Source organism: Solanum dulcamara, chromosome 4 (genome assembly GCF_947179165.1).
Source record: "Solanum dulcamara chromosome 4, daSolDulc1.2, whole genome shotgun sequence".
Classification (NCBI taxonomy): Eukaryota; Viridiplantae; Streptophyta; class Magnoliopsida; order Solanales; family Solanaceae; genus Solanum; species Solanum dulcamara.
The window spans coordinates 8896007-8910927 of NC_077240.1; positions in this window are offsets into that span (position 1 = coordinate 8896007).

The window sequence follows — 14921 nt, forward strand, 5'->3', positions numbered from 1 at the left end:
GGTTTTATCTAAGTATGCTCTGTGGTTACAGCATAGTCTGAACTTTCACATTAGAAAAAATTTACTTTGATTTGCTATAGTTATATTTGGGGGGGAATGGTGGAATCCAACACTAGTAGAATGATTTTTTTGAATGGTGTTAATTATGCCATTTGGAAGGGGAAAATAAAAAACTTGTTTTATGTCAAGAATTTTTATCAACCAGTCTTTACCACTGTAAAACCTAATAATAAAATAAATGAAGATTGAAATTTGTAGCACGGACAGATGTGTCAATTTATTAGGCAATGCATTGACGATAATGTATTGAACCATATCGGGAGACACATGATTATACCCTATGGGAGCATCTTGAAAGCTTGTATGCTCGAAATACTAGAAACAACAAAATATTCTTAATAAACCAATTGTTAAGTTTAAAATATCATGATGGTTCTTCGATGACAGATCACCTAAATAATTTTTGGGGAATCATGAATCAGTTATCTGCTATGGACATTAAATTTGACGAAAAAATTCAAGGCTTGCTTCTACTTGGTTCCCTACCAGACTCTTGATAAATATTTAGAACTTTATTGTCAAATTCTACTCTGTATGGTGTGATCTCTATTGATTCCGCCAAGAATAGTGTCTTGAGCGAAGAGATGAAAAGAAAATCCCAAGGTTCTTCTTCTTCGTTGGATGTCCTAGTAACTGGCTACAGGGGGGAAAATAAAAATCGTGATTCTCAAAATAGAGAACATAGGAGGAGAAAATTCAGGGACAGACTTATGGATATTGAGTGTCATCATTGTGGCATGAAAGGGCACACAAAAAAGTTATGTCGAAAATTAAAGAGGGAGAACAAAGACAAAGAGGAAAATAAAGAATATGGCAATAAAAATTGCCTAGCCACCGTCTCCACCAAAGATCTTGTTACAGTCCTTGATGCAGGTCTGATAAATATTGCTTGTGATGAGTCAATCTGGATTGTGGACACTAGTGCCGCATCTCATGTGACATACAAGAAGGAATTTTTCTCTTCCTATACTCTTGGTGACTTTGGAACCTTTAGTATGGATAATCAGACTGTATCTAGGGTGGTTGGTGTTGATACAATTTATTTGGAAACTAGTATTAGAACTAAACTAGTTTTGAACAATATAAATAATGCACGATGTTCGTCTGCACCTAATTTCTGTTGGTGTTCTAGATGATGAAAGATATGTTAGTACCAATGGCGGTGGAAAATGGAAACTTATCAAGAGTTTTTTGGTCGTGGCTCGTGGTAACAAACGTCGTGGTCTATACTGGATTGCGGCTTCTACTTGTGCAAATAAGGTGAATGCAGTTGAGAGCGATAACTCCTCAATGTTATGACACAAGAGGCTTAGCCACATCAGTGAGAAAAGACTTAATGTTCTAGCCAAGAAGAAATTGTTGTCAGATTTCTAAAGTCCTAAATTAGAAAAGTGTGAGCACTGCTTGACTGGAAAAAAAATAGAGTTTCCTTTAAGTCTAACCCTTGTTCAAGAAAGACAGAATTATTTGAGTTGGTACACTCCGATTTATGTGGTCCAATGAAGACAAGGACTCTAGGTGGTGCACTCTACTTTGTCACTTTCATTGGTGATTGCTCGAGAAAACATTGGGTCTATGTCGTGAAGACTAAAGACCAAGTGTTGGGTGTCTTTAAGCAGTTTCAGGCATCAGTTGAAAGAAAAACTGGAAAGAAACTGAAATGTATTCGTACTGATAATGATGGTGAATATTGTGGACCATTTGACGAATACTACAAGCATTAAGGTATTAGACACCAGAAAACTCCTCCTAAGACTCCTCAGCTTAATGGGTTAGCAGAGAGGATGAACAAGACCTTGATGGAAAGAGTTAGATCTTTGCTTTCTGAAGCAAAGTTGCCGACCTCATTTTGGGGTGAGGCTTTATTGACCGGTGCACATGTTATTAACGTATCTTTTATTATTGCTTTGCAAAGTGATGTTCCAAATAAAGTTTGGTATGAAAATGATATTTTCTATGATCATTTGAGAGTATTTGATTGCAAAGCTTTCGTACATGTGTCGAAAGGTGAGAGGTCAAAGTTAGATGTCAAGATAAGGCAGTGCATCTTTATTGGATATGGCCTTGATGAATTTGGTTACAAGCTATATGATCGAACTAAAAATAAGCTTGTAAGAAGCCGCGATATCGTCTTCATGAAAAATCAAACCATTGAAGATACTGACAAAGTGAAAAAGCTAAAATCTTTAAATTCTGATGGTGTAGTCCATCTTGATCAAGTACCTCATACAAGTGTGCATGATTTTGATGGGCATAATGATCATGGTGATGCCCAGAATCATGTCCCAGATCAACATGTTGATATTGATAATAACAATGATATTGTTATTGATGATGCCCCTGCTCATGAAGTTGTGGAAGAAGCAAATAATCCTCTTAGGAGGTTCACATGACTGTGTATTCCTTCCTCTTGCTATTCACCTAATGAGTATGTGCAACTTACCGATGGGGGTGAACCAGAGTATTATGAGGAGGCCATGGAAGATGAGCATAAGGATTAATGGATTGAAGCCATGAAAGATGAGATGAAATCTTTGCATGAGAATCACACATATGAGTTTTTGAAATTACCTAAGGGCAGAGAGCTTCGAAGAACAAGTGGGTGTTTAAAGTTAAAGTTGAAGAACACAGCTTGAATCCTAGGTACAAAGCTAGATTGGTTGTCAAAAGGATTTGGTCAAAGGAAGAGTATTGACTTTGACAAAATATTTTCTCCTGTTGTGAAAATGTCCTCAATTCGTACAGTTCTTAGTTTGGATGCTAGTCTTAATTTAGAGATTGAGCAGATGGATGTGAAGACGACTTTTTTATGGTGACTAGAAGAGAAGATTTATATGGAATAATCTAAGGGCTTCAAAGTAAATGGTAAAGAAAATTTTGTGTGCAAACTCAAGAAGAGTCTATACGGGTTAAAAAAAAGCTCCTAAATAGTGGTACAAGAAGTTTAAATCGGTTATGGGGGAGCAAGGTTACAAGAAGACTTCTTTAGATTATTGTGTATTTGTACAAAAAATTTCTGACAATGATTTTATCATCCTTTTGCTATATGTGGATGATATATTGATTGTGGGCAGGAATACTTCCAAGATTGACAAGTTGAAGAAAGAGTTGTGCAAGTCTTTTTCTATGAAAGACTTAGGTCATGCCAAACAAATTTTGGGCATGAGAAATACTCGTCTCAGGGATGAAATGAAGATTTATCTGTCACAAGAAAAGTACATTGAATGTGTACTATAGCGCTTCAACATAAAGAGTGCTAAGCTTGTTAGCACACCTCTTGCTAGTCATATGAAGTTGAGCAAGAAGATGTGTCCTACAGTTAGGGGGAAAAAGAGAGCATGGCCAAAGTTCCATATTCCTCCATCGTCGAAAGTCTAATGTATGCAATGGTATGCACTAGACTTGATATTGCTGATGTAGTTGGTGTTGTCAGCAGGTTTCTCGACAATTCAGAAAAACAACATTGCGAAGCTATAAAGTGGATACTCAAGTATCTGAGAAGAAGCTTAGATAAATGTTTGTGTTTTGGAGGATCAAATCCAATCTTGAAGGGCTATACAGATGTTGATATGGTAGGTGACCTTGATAACAGAAAATCCACTATTGGATATTTGTTTACTTTTTCGGGGAAGGGGGGGAGGGCTATATCATGGCAGTCAAAGTTGTAGAAGTGTGTTGCATTGTCTACAACTGAAGCTGAATATATTGCGGCTACTAAAGCTGGCAAGGAGATGATATGGCTCAAATAATTTCTTCAAGAGCTTGGCTAGTATTAGAAGGAGTATGTCGTCTATTATGACAGTCAAAGTGCAATAGACTTAAGCAAGAACTATATGTACCATGCAAGGACAAAACACATAGACGTGAGACATCACTGGATTCGAGAAAATATAATAGATGAATCTATGCAGGTTGATTTTTTTTTACAAATAAGAATCCTGCAGATATGTTGACCAAAGTGGTAACAAGAGACAAGTTCAAGTTGTACAAAGAGCTTGTTGGCATGAACTCTCTCTGATAAGACGAAGATACCTCCTTCTAGTAAATGGAACTGGAGGGGGAGATTTGTGGGGTCCAGTCCCCACCTTGTTTTCAAAAGAAGTTGCTGGCCATTTTTTTTTGGTCAAATATTACTGCAATATGCAAATTGCAAATTGCAGCTTCTTCTCTTGATTTGTCCAAGAAAGTGGCGAGGTGGGTGAGGAAGAGTTCCTATAAAAAGAGCTCTTCAGCTCCTCGTTTTATACATCTAATTCACAGTCAAAGAGAAAAATATTTGAGTTGTGAGGCATTCCATAAACTATAAGAAAATAGTATGTGAAGAAAAAGAGTGTGAGCGATATTTTTTAGTAAGGTGGAAGATCAAAAGAGTGTTATTCATTTTGAATATGTGGTAGTTATTTTTGAGTATTGTACTTGGTACTACCGAGTGTAAAATTCCTTAATATAGTAATATCAGTTGCTCTTCTTGGCCTGTGGTTTTTTCCTTATTTAAAAGGATTTTCACGTAAATTCTTGGTGTCATTATTTTTTTTATTTTATTATATTATTTTGACCATATATATTTTTGTGTTAGTCTGAATTTTTTCTCAACAGGGATTCACGTGCTCCTTTTTATACGCTTGTCTTTGATTAAAATTGTATCCAATATTGAAAATTCCTAATATATTTTTACATATAGGTCTCTGAGAAGATTAATTGACTAAAAAAACTGCACGTTATATGGAGTGACTATGCGTTTGTCACACGTTAATATATTTAAATTACAACTATCCCATACAATTTCACAAGCTAGTCTACTGGCATTTTCAGAGAGATAGAGTTTCAAAAAAAAAAATCCTTATAATTAAATTAAACAATGACATTGTTAAACAACACATTAATTAAACATTTCACGTTAGTTGATTCTTAACATACTTTCTATTGGCCGGTGCAATCGGATAGACTTCATTATACCAATATATATATATATATGGAAAAAAAACGTGTATTTGATAAATTATTTCCTGCGTGTTATACAAAAATGATACTTCGTATATAAACATACTTAATTATCACATGTTAATAAATCTAAAGCTTCACTAAAATACTAACTTTAAAAAAATTAGAAGCCGGTGCCTAGTGGATTTCAAAAACTAGTAGCATTATCCTTTTGAAAAGTCAATCTCTAATACGGAATCAAAAATCTTGAAAAAATATATCATAAATAGCACAAGGTCACATTCAGTCACGAGCAACAATCTTTTTTCATTTTTATCTGGAAGTATGATTTAATTAGCTTGAGGAATCTAAAAGAATAATAATTAAATTCAACGTGATAATAATATGTATACTGGCATTTTTGGAGCATATATGTCGACATTTGCAATTTATTGGTGGGTGTATATTGAATGAGGGTTATGACTAGGCCTTCTACTCATTCTTTTTGGAGCCTATATGTCACACACTCTAATATATGTTCTACTTTTGAAAGACCATGTATTATATATATGTCGACATTTGCAATTTATTAGTGGGTGTAGATTGAATGGGGTTTATCACTAGGCCTTCTCATTCTGTTTAATTTACTCCATCAATTTCAATTTATATGACGTAATTTGTTATATTATTTCAATTACGAAGCAGATTATATATATATATATATATATATATATATATATATATATATATATATATAATACATGGTCTTTCAAAAGTAGAACATATATTAGTGTATGACCATAGAAGTGTTATATTATGGATAACATATGTATAGTTAATTTATTTTTAAATATACAAAATATTCGTGCTCTTTAAACCTGATTTACGCATATGCCACCCCCCCCCCCCTATTAGGCACAATTAGACCTTGTTTCTATCATTAAAAGTTATATAAATATAGTCTTTGAAAAATTAACCTTTTGAAAAACTTTTGAAAAACATAATAACATTCATAATAACTTACAAAATTTTAAATTATAGTCTAATGTTTTCTCATAATGCTCAAAGGAATCTTTAGGCCATTGTCTAAAAAGATCCATAAATTGACAATGATATAAAAAGAAGGAAAGTCATTTACTGAACAGCTATATCCCAAAAAGAATAACCGGTGAAAATGACACACTTAAAACGGAAATAGAGTATATGGAAATTTAGCTTTCTTCCGAAGGACTTGAATTCAAAGGAAGAACCAAATCCATGAAAATTTATTCGTTCGACCTAAATCTTGCCTCGAGTTGAAGAATAATTAATTATTTGTTTCTCAATTCCTCTTAGACTAGTTATGTTTTAATTAAGTACTTGTTTTAATCCTTCTTTGGATAAACACGTTTAGTCGAGGGATAAAAATAAATAGTGTTAGGATAAAAAAAATAGTTGAGAGATCAAAAAACAACAAAAAGCAAAAAGATAAAAATAGTGTTAGGATAAAAAAAATAGTTGAGAGATCAAAAAACAACAAAAAGCAAAAAGATAAAAATAGTCCAGAGATAAAATTTTGTTATGTTGTTTGGTTGCCAAATCTGGAATAACTTATTCCACCATTTATACCATAGTGATGGAATAAGTTATCCCATATAATAGTATAACTTATACCAGAATAGCTAATTCAAAATAATTAATCATGGGATAACTTTTTCTCAACCAAACAACGAAGTTAAAGCTAAAGTACTGTCCATGAACAAGAATCAGCTGCAGCTAAAAATAAAATAAAATTACTCCTATAAAGTATCCACCATTTAAGGTGAAACAATATTATTCTACCTACGTTTTACTTTCTGTTTGCTTCTCCGTTTCTCTTAAATATAAATATTCCTTTTGAAGTGGTTTCGAATAGACAATAGGGATGGAAGAAATTAGAAGAGGTCCTTAGGTGGATTAGAATAGAGTACATTTACATACCACCAAAAGTTGCAGTGAAGTGGTACTTAATCAGAGGTATTAGGCTTGAATTTTGGGTATGAAGTCGATTCTGATAGAGAGTGTTTTATTTTTAAAGTGGATTTTTTTACGTAAATTTAAATTAATCGGACTTCAAAATGAATATCAGGCACCGAGTGAAAAATAAAAAGAAATATTGCATTTACACGGTGCAGGATAAAACTGTAAGCACAATTTTTTGAGTTTAAGTTAATTTATTTTGTACACTTGCGACATAAATTATCTACAATATAATCAAATTAAATTTTAAGAAAATAGTGGATTACATTTTGTATGATATTGGACTGAGAAGGGCAACATATAGACCGTAAGAATTAGGGTAAATTACCCTTTTGCACATATTCCCCTACTATATTTACTTTTATTTCCTATTACATCAAAAAAATTCCAAAATCCCTCTTTTTCATTTAGCTCTCTCTCCCTCACTGATACATCCGCTTCCTCCTACATCCTCGCCCTAATTTGCTCTACTTAATTCGATCCTCTTCAACCGTTAATCAATTTCAAGGTTCCAACTAAGGTATATTTTAATTTTTCCTTATATGGAATTTCACTTCATCCTCATTCAATCTGATTTCTTCTAAAATTTGTATCTTTTGATTTCTTCTGTAAATCTTTGAAAAATCTTCTAAAATTATTATCATTTGCTTTCTTCTGTAAATCTTTCTATTTTTGTTTCTCATACCTTCAATGATTCATATGGAATCTGTTCATGGTCTCAAACAGTCCAATAAAAATCAAGAAATTCTTGTTTCACCTGGTTCTGATTCATCTTGAGAAGGTTACGACGAGGTTAGATCCAAACATCGTAACGATCCAGCAGTGATGGATAAGCTACGTGAGAAATTGAAGTCGAAAGCTACAGTTAAACATGCACCCAAAGAAATAGACAACAAGATTGAAGGGGTTACAACACACCCTAATCTCCCAAAGGTATGGGTTCAATTAAGTTTTTTTTTTAGAATGAAAATTTTGTGAAAGTTTTTTGATTCTGATACATATCATTTATGTATCAGATTATCATGTATCAAGCGCTATCTCTTCTGATACATAATGTCTTTTTCAAATGCAATTTTTTGGAGATTTACTATTTCTGATACATCATGTTTAAGTGTCAGTTTCTATTGTTTCAAGTTTTAATGATTCTGATATATCTACATTTATGTATCAGATACATAATATCTTTTTCAAATGCAATTTTTTGGAGATTTACTATTTCTGATACATCATGTTTAAGTGTCAGTTTTTATTGTTTCAAGTTTTAATGATTCTGATACATCTACATTTATGTATCAGATACATAATGTCTTTTTCAAATGCAATTTTTTGGATATTTACTATTTCTGATACATCATGTTTAAGTGTCAGTTTCTATTGTTTCAAGTTTTAATGATTCTGATACATCTACACTTATGTATCAGATTATAAGATATAACTGGTTCTGATACATCTTCTGTATCTATCAGAATCTCATCTCATGTATCAAATATTTTAATGCATATGATACATCGTATTTACGTATAAAGTTCAAGTTGTATTTAACCATTTTCATGTCAATGCAGAGAATGAAATACGTCATCAAGAAGATCCCGTCCCACCCATTGAGATTCGGAACGGCATATAGGGCTATTCTACATCTAAAGTTGATGTATCAGATACATAACTTATGTATCAACAAAACTGAAAAAAAGATTGAAATCGAATTAGGTTTGAATTTATGCTCTGTTTTTTGGCTTGAATCTTCATGTACACAACCGTTATTTTTTTAACTAAATTAATCCCATTAATTAGATCAGTAATTGATTTAAAAATCAATCATACCTTATATTAAGATACTATCCATAAATAGATGATCTTCATTAATTATTCTATAGATAATTGATGTATCAGATACATCACTAATGTATCAGAAAAGTTGGAAAAAAAGGGATATCGGGTAATTTTGGTACAATGAGGGATGTATAGTAATTAGACTTTTTCATTATGGGATTTAGGTAAAGTTTACTAAGAATTATAGTCTTTTTTTTTTAATCAGAATTATATATTCGATTTTAACTTAATTGAAACTCGTGAGGCATACTTTTCGCTCATTTCTAGTAGTAAGTACTAATTGTAATCCTAAAAATAAATTATTAACTAATTTACTAAAACCAATTACATTAAATTATACCAATAGTATAATTTGTTTTGTAATGTTTAGTGGACACATTAATTTAATCTTTTTTAAAACTCTGTATAGGAGTTCTCACCTTTTTTTGCTTTTTTGGTGAGTAAATAAATTGAGAGAAAAGAAAGACATTTCTCGCTCGGCGCTTAAAATATACTATGCTCCACTTCACTCAATATCATACCTTAAAGTTAGAAATAAAGGGTGTAGCAAGAATTACCCCTCTTGTCTTAATAACTTAAATCCATCCTTGATTAACATCAAAACTAAACGCAAACCTTTGGATTTCATTTGCTCTTTTCGCTTGTAGATATTTTGAATTTTAGACTTAGATATGAAAAAAAAAGTTTTAGATATGCCATGACAACATTACGGTAATAAAACCATGTTATTTATAGCAAAAATAAAAATTGATAGTTAAATTATTTTTCTTAAATATAATAAAAGAATAGAACAAATTAAAAAAAGTGAAATAGCGCCACAAAAATGTAACAATGAGGATGTGTGAGTATTTGTTGCCACCAAACTCATTGATTTCATGTTGTGTATACTTTTCCAAAATTATTAGTAGTAGGAAATAGTCACAAAATGAAACCACTGAGATCGACCTCACACCATCACAAATTCACAATATTGGGTCGGTTACTAATTATTGGGCTAAAACATTTTTTAAAATATTGAAAAAATTATTTAACTACACACCTCTTTTTATCATATTTTCTTATTTTTTCTACCGTTTCAAAAAATAATATTGGGCTAAAACATTTTTAAAATATCCGAGTATTCTTTAATATTCTCCACTATATATAGAGACCATACATGTACAATTTTACCAAAAAACTTATCAGTTATTACTATACTTTTTATTCAGCTACCAATATAAAATTTTATTCGAACATCTAACATGATCAATCACTACATCAAAAATGATTTTTAACGGCAATCGATCAACGGTAATAGCTTGATTATCGCTAAATATATTTTTTCAGAGGCAATTAACATTCTTTGTAAATGTCTCTAAAGCCTATAGCGACGTTGGATCCAATGACAATTAATACTACATCATAAATGATCTTTAACGGCAATTAATTAACAACTACTCTCTCCGTTCTATTTTACTTGTCAAATTTTGACTTGACACACTTATTAAGAAAACAATTATTGATATAGTGAGTTTACCATTTTATCCCTATTAATTGATAGAGTTTTCAACATATTTACTCACTACATTTTTCAAAGACATTAATTCAATGTTAATAAATTGAGGGTATAATAATAAGAAAAAAATTATCATTTCTTGATTTGTCAAAATTGACAAGTAAAAAGGAAAATCAATTTAGGAAATATTTGACAAATAAATAGGAACGGAGGAAGTATAGTTTAATTGTTACTAAATACGTATTTTTAGAGGCAATTAATATTTTTTGTAAATGTCTCTAAAGCCTATAGTGACATTAGATCTAATGACAATTAATTAATATCGGTAAAGGCTTTAGCACTCTTTGTTAATGTGTATATTTATTACCATTAAAAATTATTTTTATTATAGGGTAACTAATGTTGATAAAAACTTTAGCCGTCTTTGCTAATTTGAATAGTTATTATTGCTAAAAATTGTTTTTGTTAACGCGAATGCTCATGAGGCATTTTCCTTTCCCTTTCCCTGAAACCAGTCTCCCGCCACCCCCACCAACTAAAAAATAAAATTAGAAGCTACTAGTATTACTTTAAGACTGTAATGAAGTAGTTGCAGCTAATTTATTAGGCTGGCTATTCTCCGTGCGAACAAATAAATAAACACATATAGTAACAAAAATAGTTCCTAAAGAATAAAATAGCCTTAATTTATTCAGAAAATCCCTACTTTTCCTTCAACTTTATTGATTTTTCTTTTTTTTTCTCTTAAGAAACCCAAATGCCCACACAACAAAAATTCCCTATGAATCTTGAAAAAAGTGCAAATTAAAGGAACTCCTGAAAACTGCCTAGTGGAAAATTGGTGGGGTTCAAAATGTTGAAATAGACAGCACAAGAATGTAGGGACCCTTCATAAAAAGGATCAACAGAAATTGGCCATCCTTTGTGTGAATAGAAATTACAGCTTTATTGTAGAAAATGGAGAATTCTAAAGAACAAGTCTAGAGAGCATTTAAGTCTAAAAGTGTAGAGTACTTGTAGTTGTAGAGGTATCTTGTAGCCTGTCTTAGGTTTGGGTGACCCCTGCCACTAAGTTTCTACATCAAATACTATTGAAAATGGTTAATGACAAATCAAGATATATAGTTAAATAAGCAAAGGTAGAGTGGTGATGTTAAAATATTGAGTTTATAAATTTTAAACGCAATTTATTAAATTTTTGATAAATTAGTCATACATATTAAATGATTTTTTTGATATAAATATAGAATTTGTAACAAATTAATATTAAATTTGTACCACAAGTTTTAACTCTGCCCCTAATGAGAGGAAATTATCCCCGATGTAAAATTATATTGATCTGTCACCTTCTTTGTTTTTTCTAACATAATTTCTGTGGGCTTAGAAAATTTTAAAATGAAATTATTTTCCAAAAGCATATGCTAAAACATAGATTAAGGACATAATTTTTGCCTAATCTTGCTTTATCTTTTCTGCTTAGTTGGAATCATGATTAAACACCTTTCCGCTGATTCTTGAATCTGATCTAGGGAATAACATGATTCTAACTATTTTATCTAATAGTTCAAGAGAAATATCTTCCTAACAGTAACATGTCACACAAAACATATATATGTGGTTTAACATACCTAGGAGGTTAATTTGGATTCAAATATACACGAAGACGGAAAAAAAAACTAGGTAATTTTCTTCCATATTTGCTTTAACTCTTAGTTGGCACAGTTAGGTACAGTCACTACATCAAAAATATTTTTTAATGATAATTAATTAATGTCAATAGTTAATTGTCGCTAATATGACTTTTTAGAAGCAATCAACACTCTTTGTAAATGTCCCTTAAAGTCTAAAGCGAGATCGGATCCAATAAAAATTAACTAATATCGATAAAAACTTTAAAACTTTTTAATAATGTACATATTTATTGCCGCTAAAAGTTGTTAGTGTTTACTGATCGAAAGTGAGTATATAAAATAATTAAGATGCGCAAAAATTAAGTCGAACACAACTATTATCGAATAAAAGTATATGAAGTTCAGTAATCCAACCAATAACCTGTAATTGGAGTGTGATAAAAAAAAATCATACGTTCAGTGTAGATTCTTACTAGAGCACTTAACATTTTTAGACTCTGGTTGTCTGCCATTAGGTTAGTGAAAAAAGGAAGATTAAGGGCCTAAGATGAATATTTATTACTAGTGAAATCCTTGCCAATTGCCATGTTACTTGTACAGAACAACTTAGACCTTAGGCATCTTCTGTTTCTACCTAACTCAAGTTGGTACCATTCTATATTAATTCGTGGTGAGAATAATCCCATAATTATAGAAGAAAAAAAGGAATATAAAAATAAATCATGGCAATATACTCTTGAGGACATGTAGTCCAAAGACAATGGAGCCTATAATGTCACTTCCCTAGAAACATTGGTCCAAATTGCACGTTCACTTGTATCAAATGAATTCTCCATGATTTTAGTCAATTACTTGCTATCACTCATGCACTTCTGTGAATTCTATTCAAATCAAGTAATTTTATTCTGTAAAGTTTTTAAATTTAATGATTTTAAATTTGGAAAAGTGCTCCAAACCCGCTTTCAAATAAATTTCAAGTTTCCAACTAAAGATCTCTCTTCTTTCCTTGCAATTGTGATCGGTTATATAAATTCTCGTGGTGAATATCCGTCCATTTATACTCATTTTAGTCTAATATTATGGTACAATAAATATTTTTCTAGCACGAGAATATTTAGGGAAATATAAAGGAAAAAAAATTAGGTTTCAGAATGACATCCTTTAGAACAAATATGTAGCATATAGCATGTCCAAGAATTGCAGCAAGAAATGACCACCCTTGTTCTTGGAAGGAAATCTATTTGCTCTATTGGATTCAAAATAAATAAAAATCATAGGGGCATTCAACTTGTAATATTCCACTTTCTATTGGTTTCCTTCTCAAGAATTTTCCTTTGAACACATACCACTAAATGTAGTAAGCTTACAGACTGACAAGCCGTACCATTATTGCAAAAATGTCTCATGTGAATTGTGATACTCTGTTTTTTTATTATTATTATTATTACTCTTATTATTTTATAAAAAATATAATAATTTGATAACTTACCGTCCTTCCAAAATTCCCAAGATTTAAGTTGCATTATTATATTGAAATATTGTATAACAAAGGAATCTTATTTTATCATCTTTTTCCATTTAACCATCGGATAATTGAGGCTTATTATAAACTGACTAGCTAGTCACTAATTTGGATTTACTCACGAAGGAGTAAAACGCTTTGTACAAAAAGTTCTTTATTATGATAGTTTGAACATGAGACTGATAATTAAAGGTGAAAAAATTCAATCAATTCACGACTCCACTTGGGAATTGGGGGTAATAACAAATTAAAGGAAAAACTACCAAGAACTTGAGATGCTTGACCGTATTTAGAGTTCCTATCTGAATTATAGCAATTTATCCTACACAAGAATTAAGAAGAAGAAGAAGAAGAAATCATGTCCAAGTTCCGGAGAAAATAGTTTCTGGAAAATTATTGCACCAGTTCATGTAATAACAAACAAAGAAATGAAAAATACTAGGATGTGAAGATTTTATTTATTTAGTTCTCATCAGAATGATGTTACACAAGATTGAAGAAGAAAAAAGAAATTAAATTAAATCCTCTCTAGCAAATTCCTAAATTGAAACAAACAAAAATAGGATTATTATTGAACTTGCAAGTTTATTTTATTGGTATATAGTTACCATCTTAGCCTAATGAAATAGTACTTTGAGTGAAGACAGAAGGCATTAACTTTCGAACATATATAAGTAAAATATTGACATTAATTCATTATGTTGCTGGTTAACTACACAGAGCCGACTTAATTAAGAGAAACTTAACATTATTATGAGAAAAGCATATTGTATCACAAATAATAGGAGAAAACTTACATGCACCATGTACGCCAAGCTTAGTTAATTTAAGTTTAATTTAGAGGATCATCTGTCGTGAGTTGGTATATGAGAATAATAATGAAATCGATACTTGAAAGTGTAAGTAAACGGCACATGTATTTGTAGATTTAGTCGTATAATTAAGTTGGGAGTTCTTGTGATACTGCAAAACGGAAGCTTAAACTTTTCATTTTTATTAATGAACATATATATACATAAAGTAGAAGAAAACGAAGAAGACATGAAATAATAATAAAGTTTTTGAATATTATAAACAAATCTTGATCACTACATTATTCATCATCATATTATTTGCAATTCACATTAACAGGGGAGCAAACTGAGTACTTCACTAACTAAACAAAGAAATAAATTATACAAAGCTATGCCTTATGGAACATAATGAATATATATGGATTGATGTTTATAAATTAAATATAATAATCTTCTTCATCATTTTTTTCCTCTTCGTCGTTGTGGTGTTGATGATTAATTAGCTTTCAGGGCTACTCCACTTAGCAGTCCTGTTAGAGATGAAAAGAGCAGCCTTGTTATCAATACCTGGATCTGCTACCCATTGACCTCTATCTTCATCACTTGGCCACACTTTGTATGCCTTCACACAATCATCCCTTGAGTAATTATCTTCCCTTCTACTACTATTT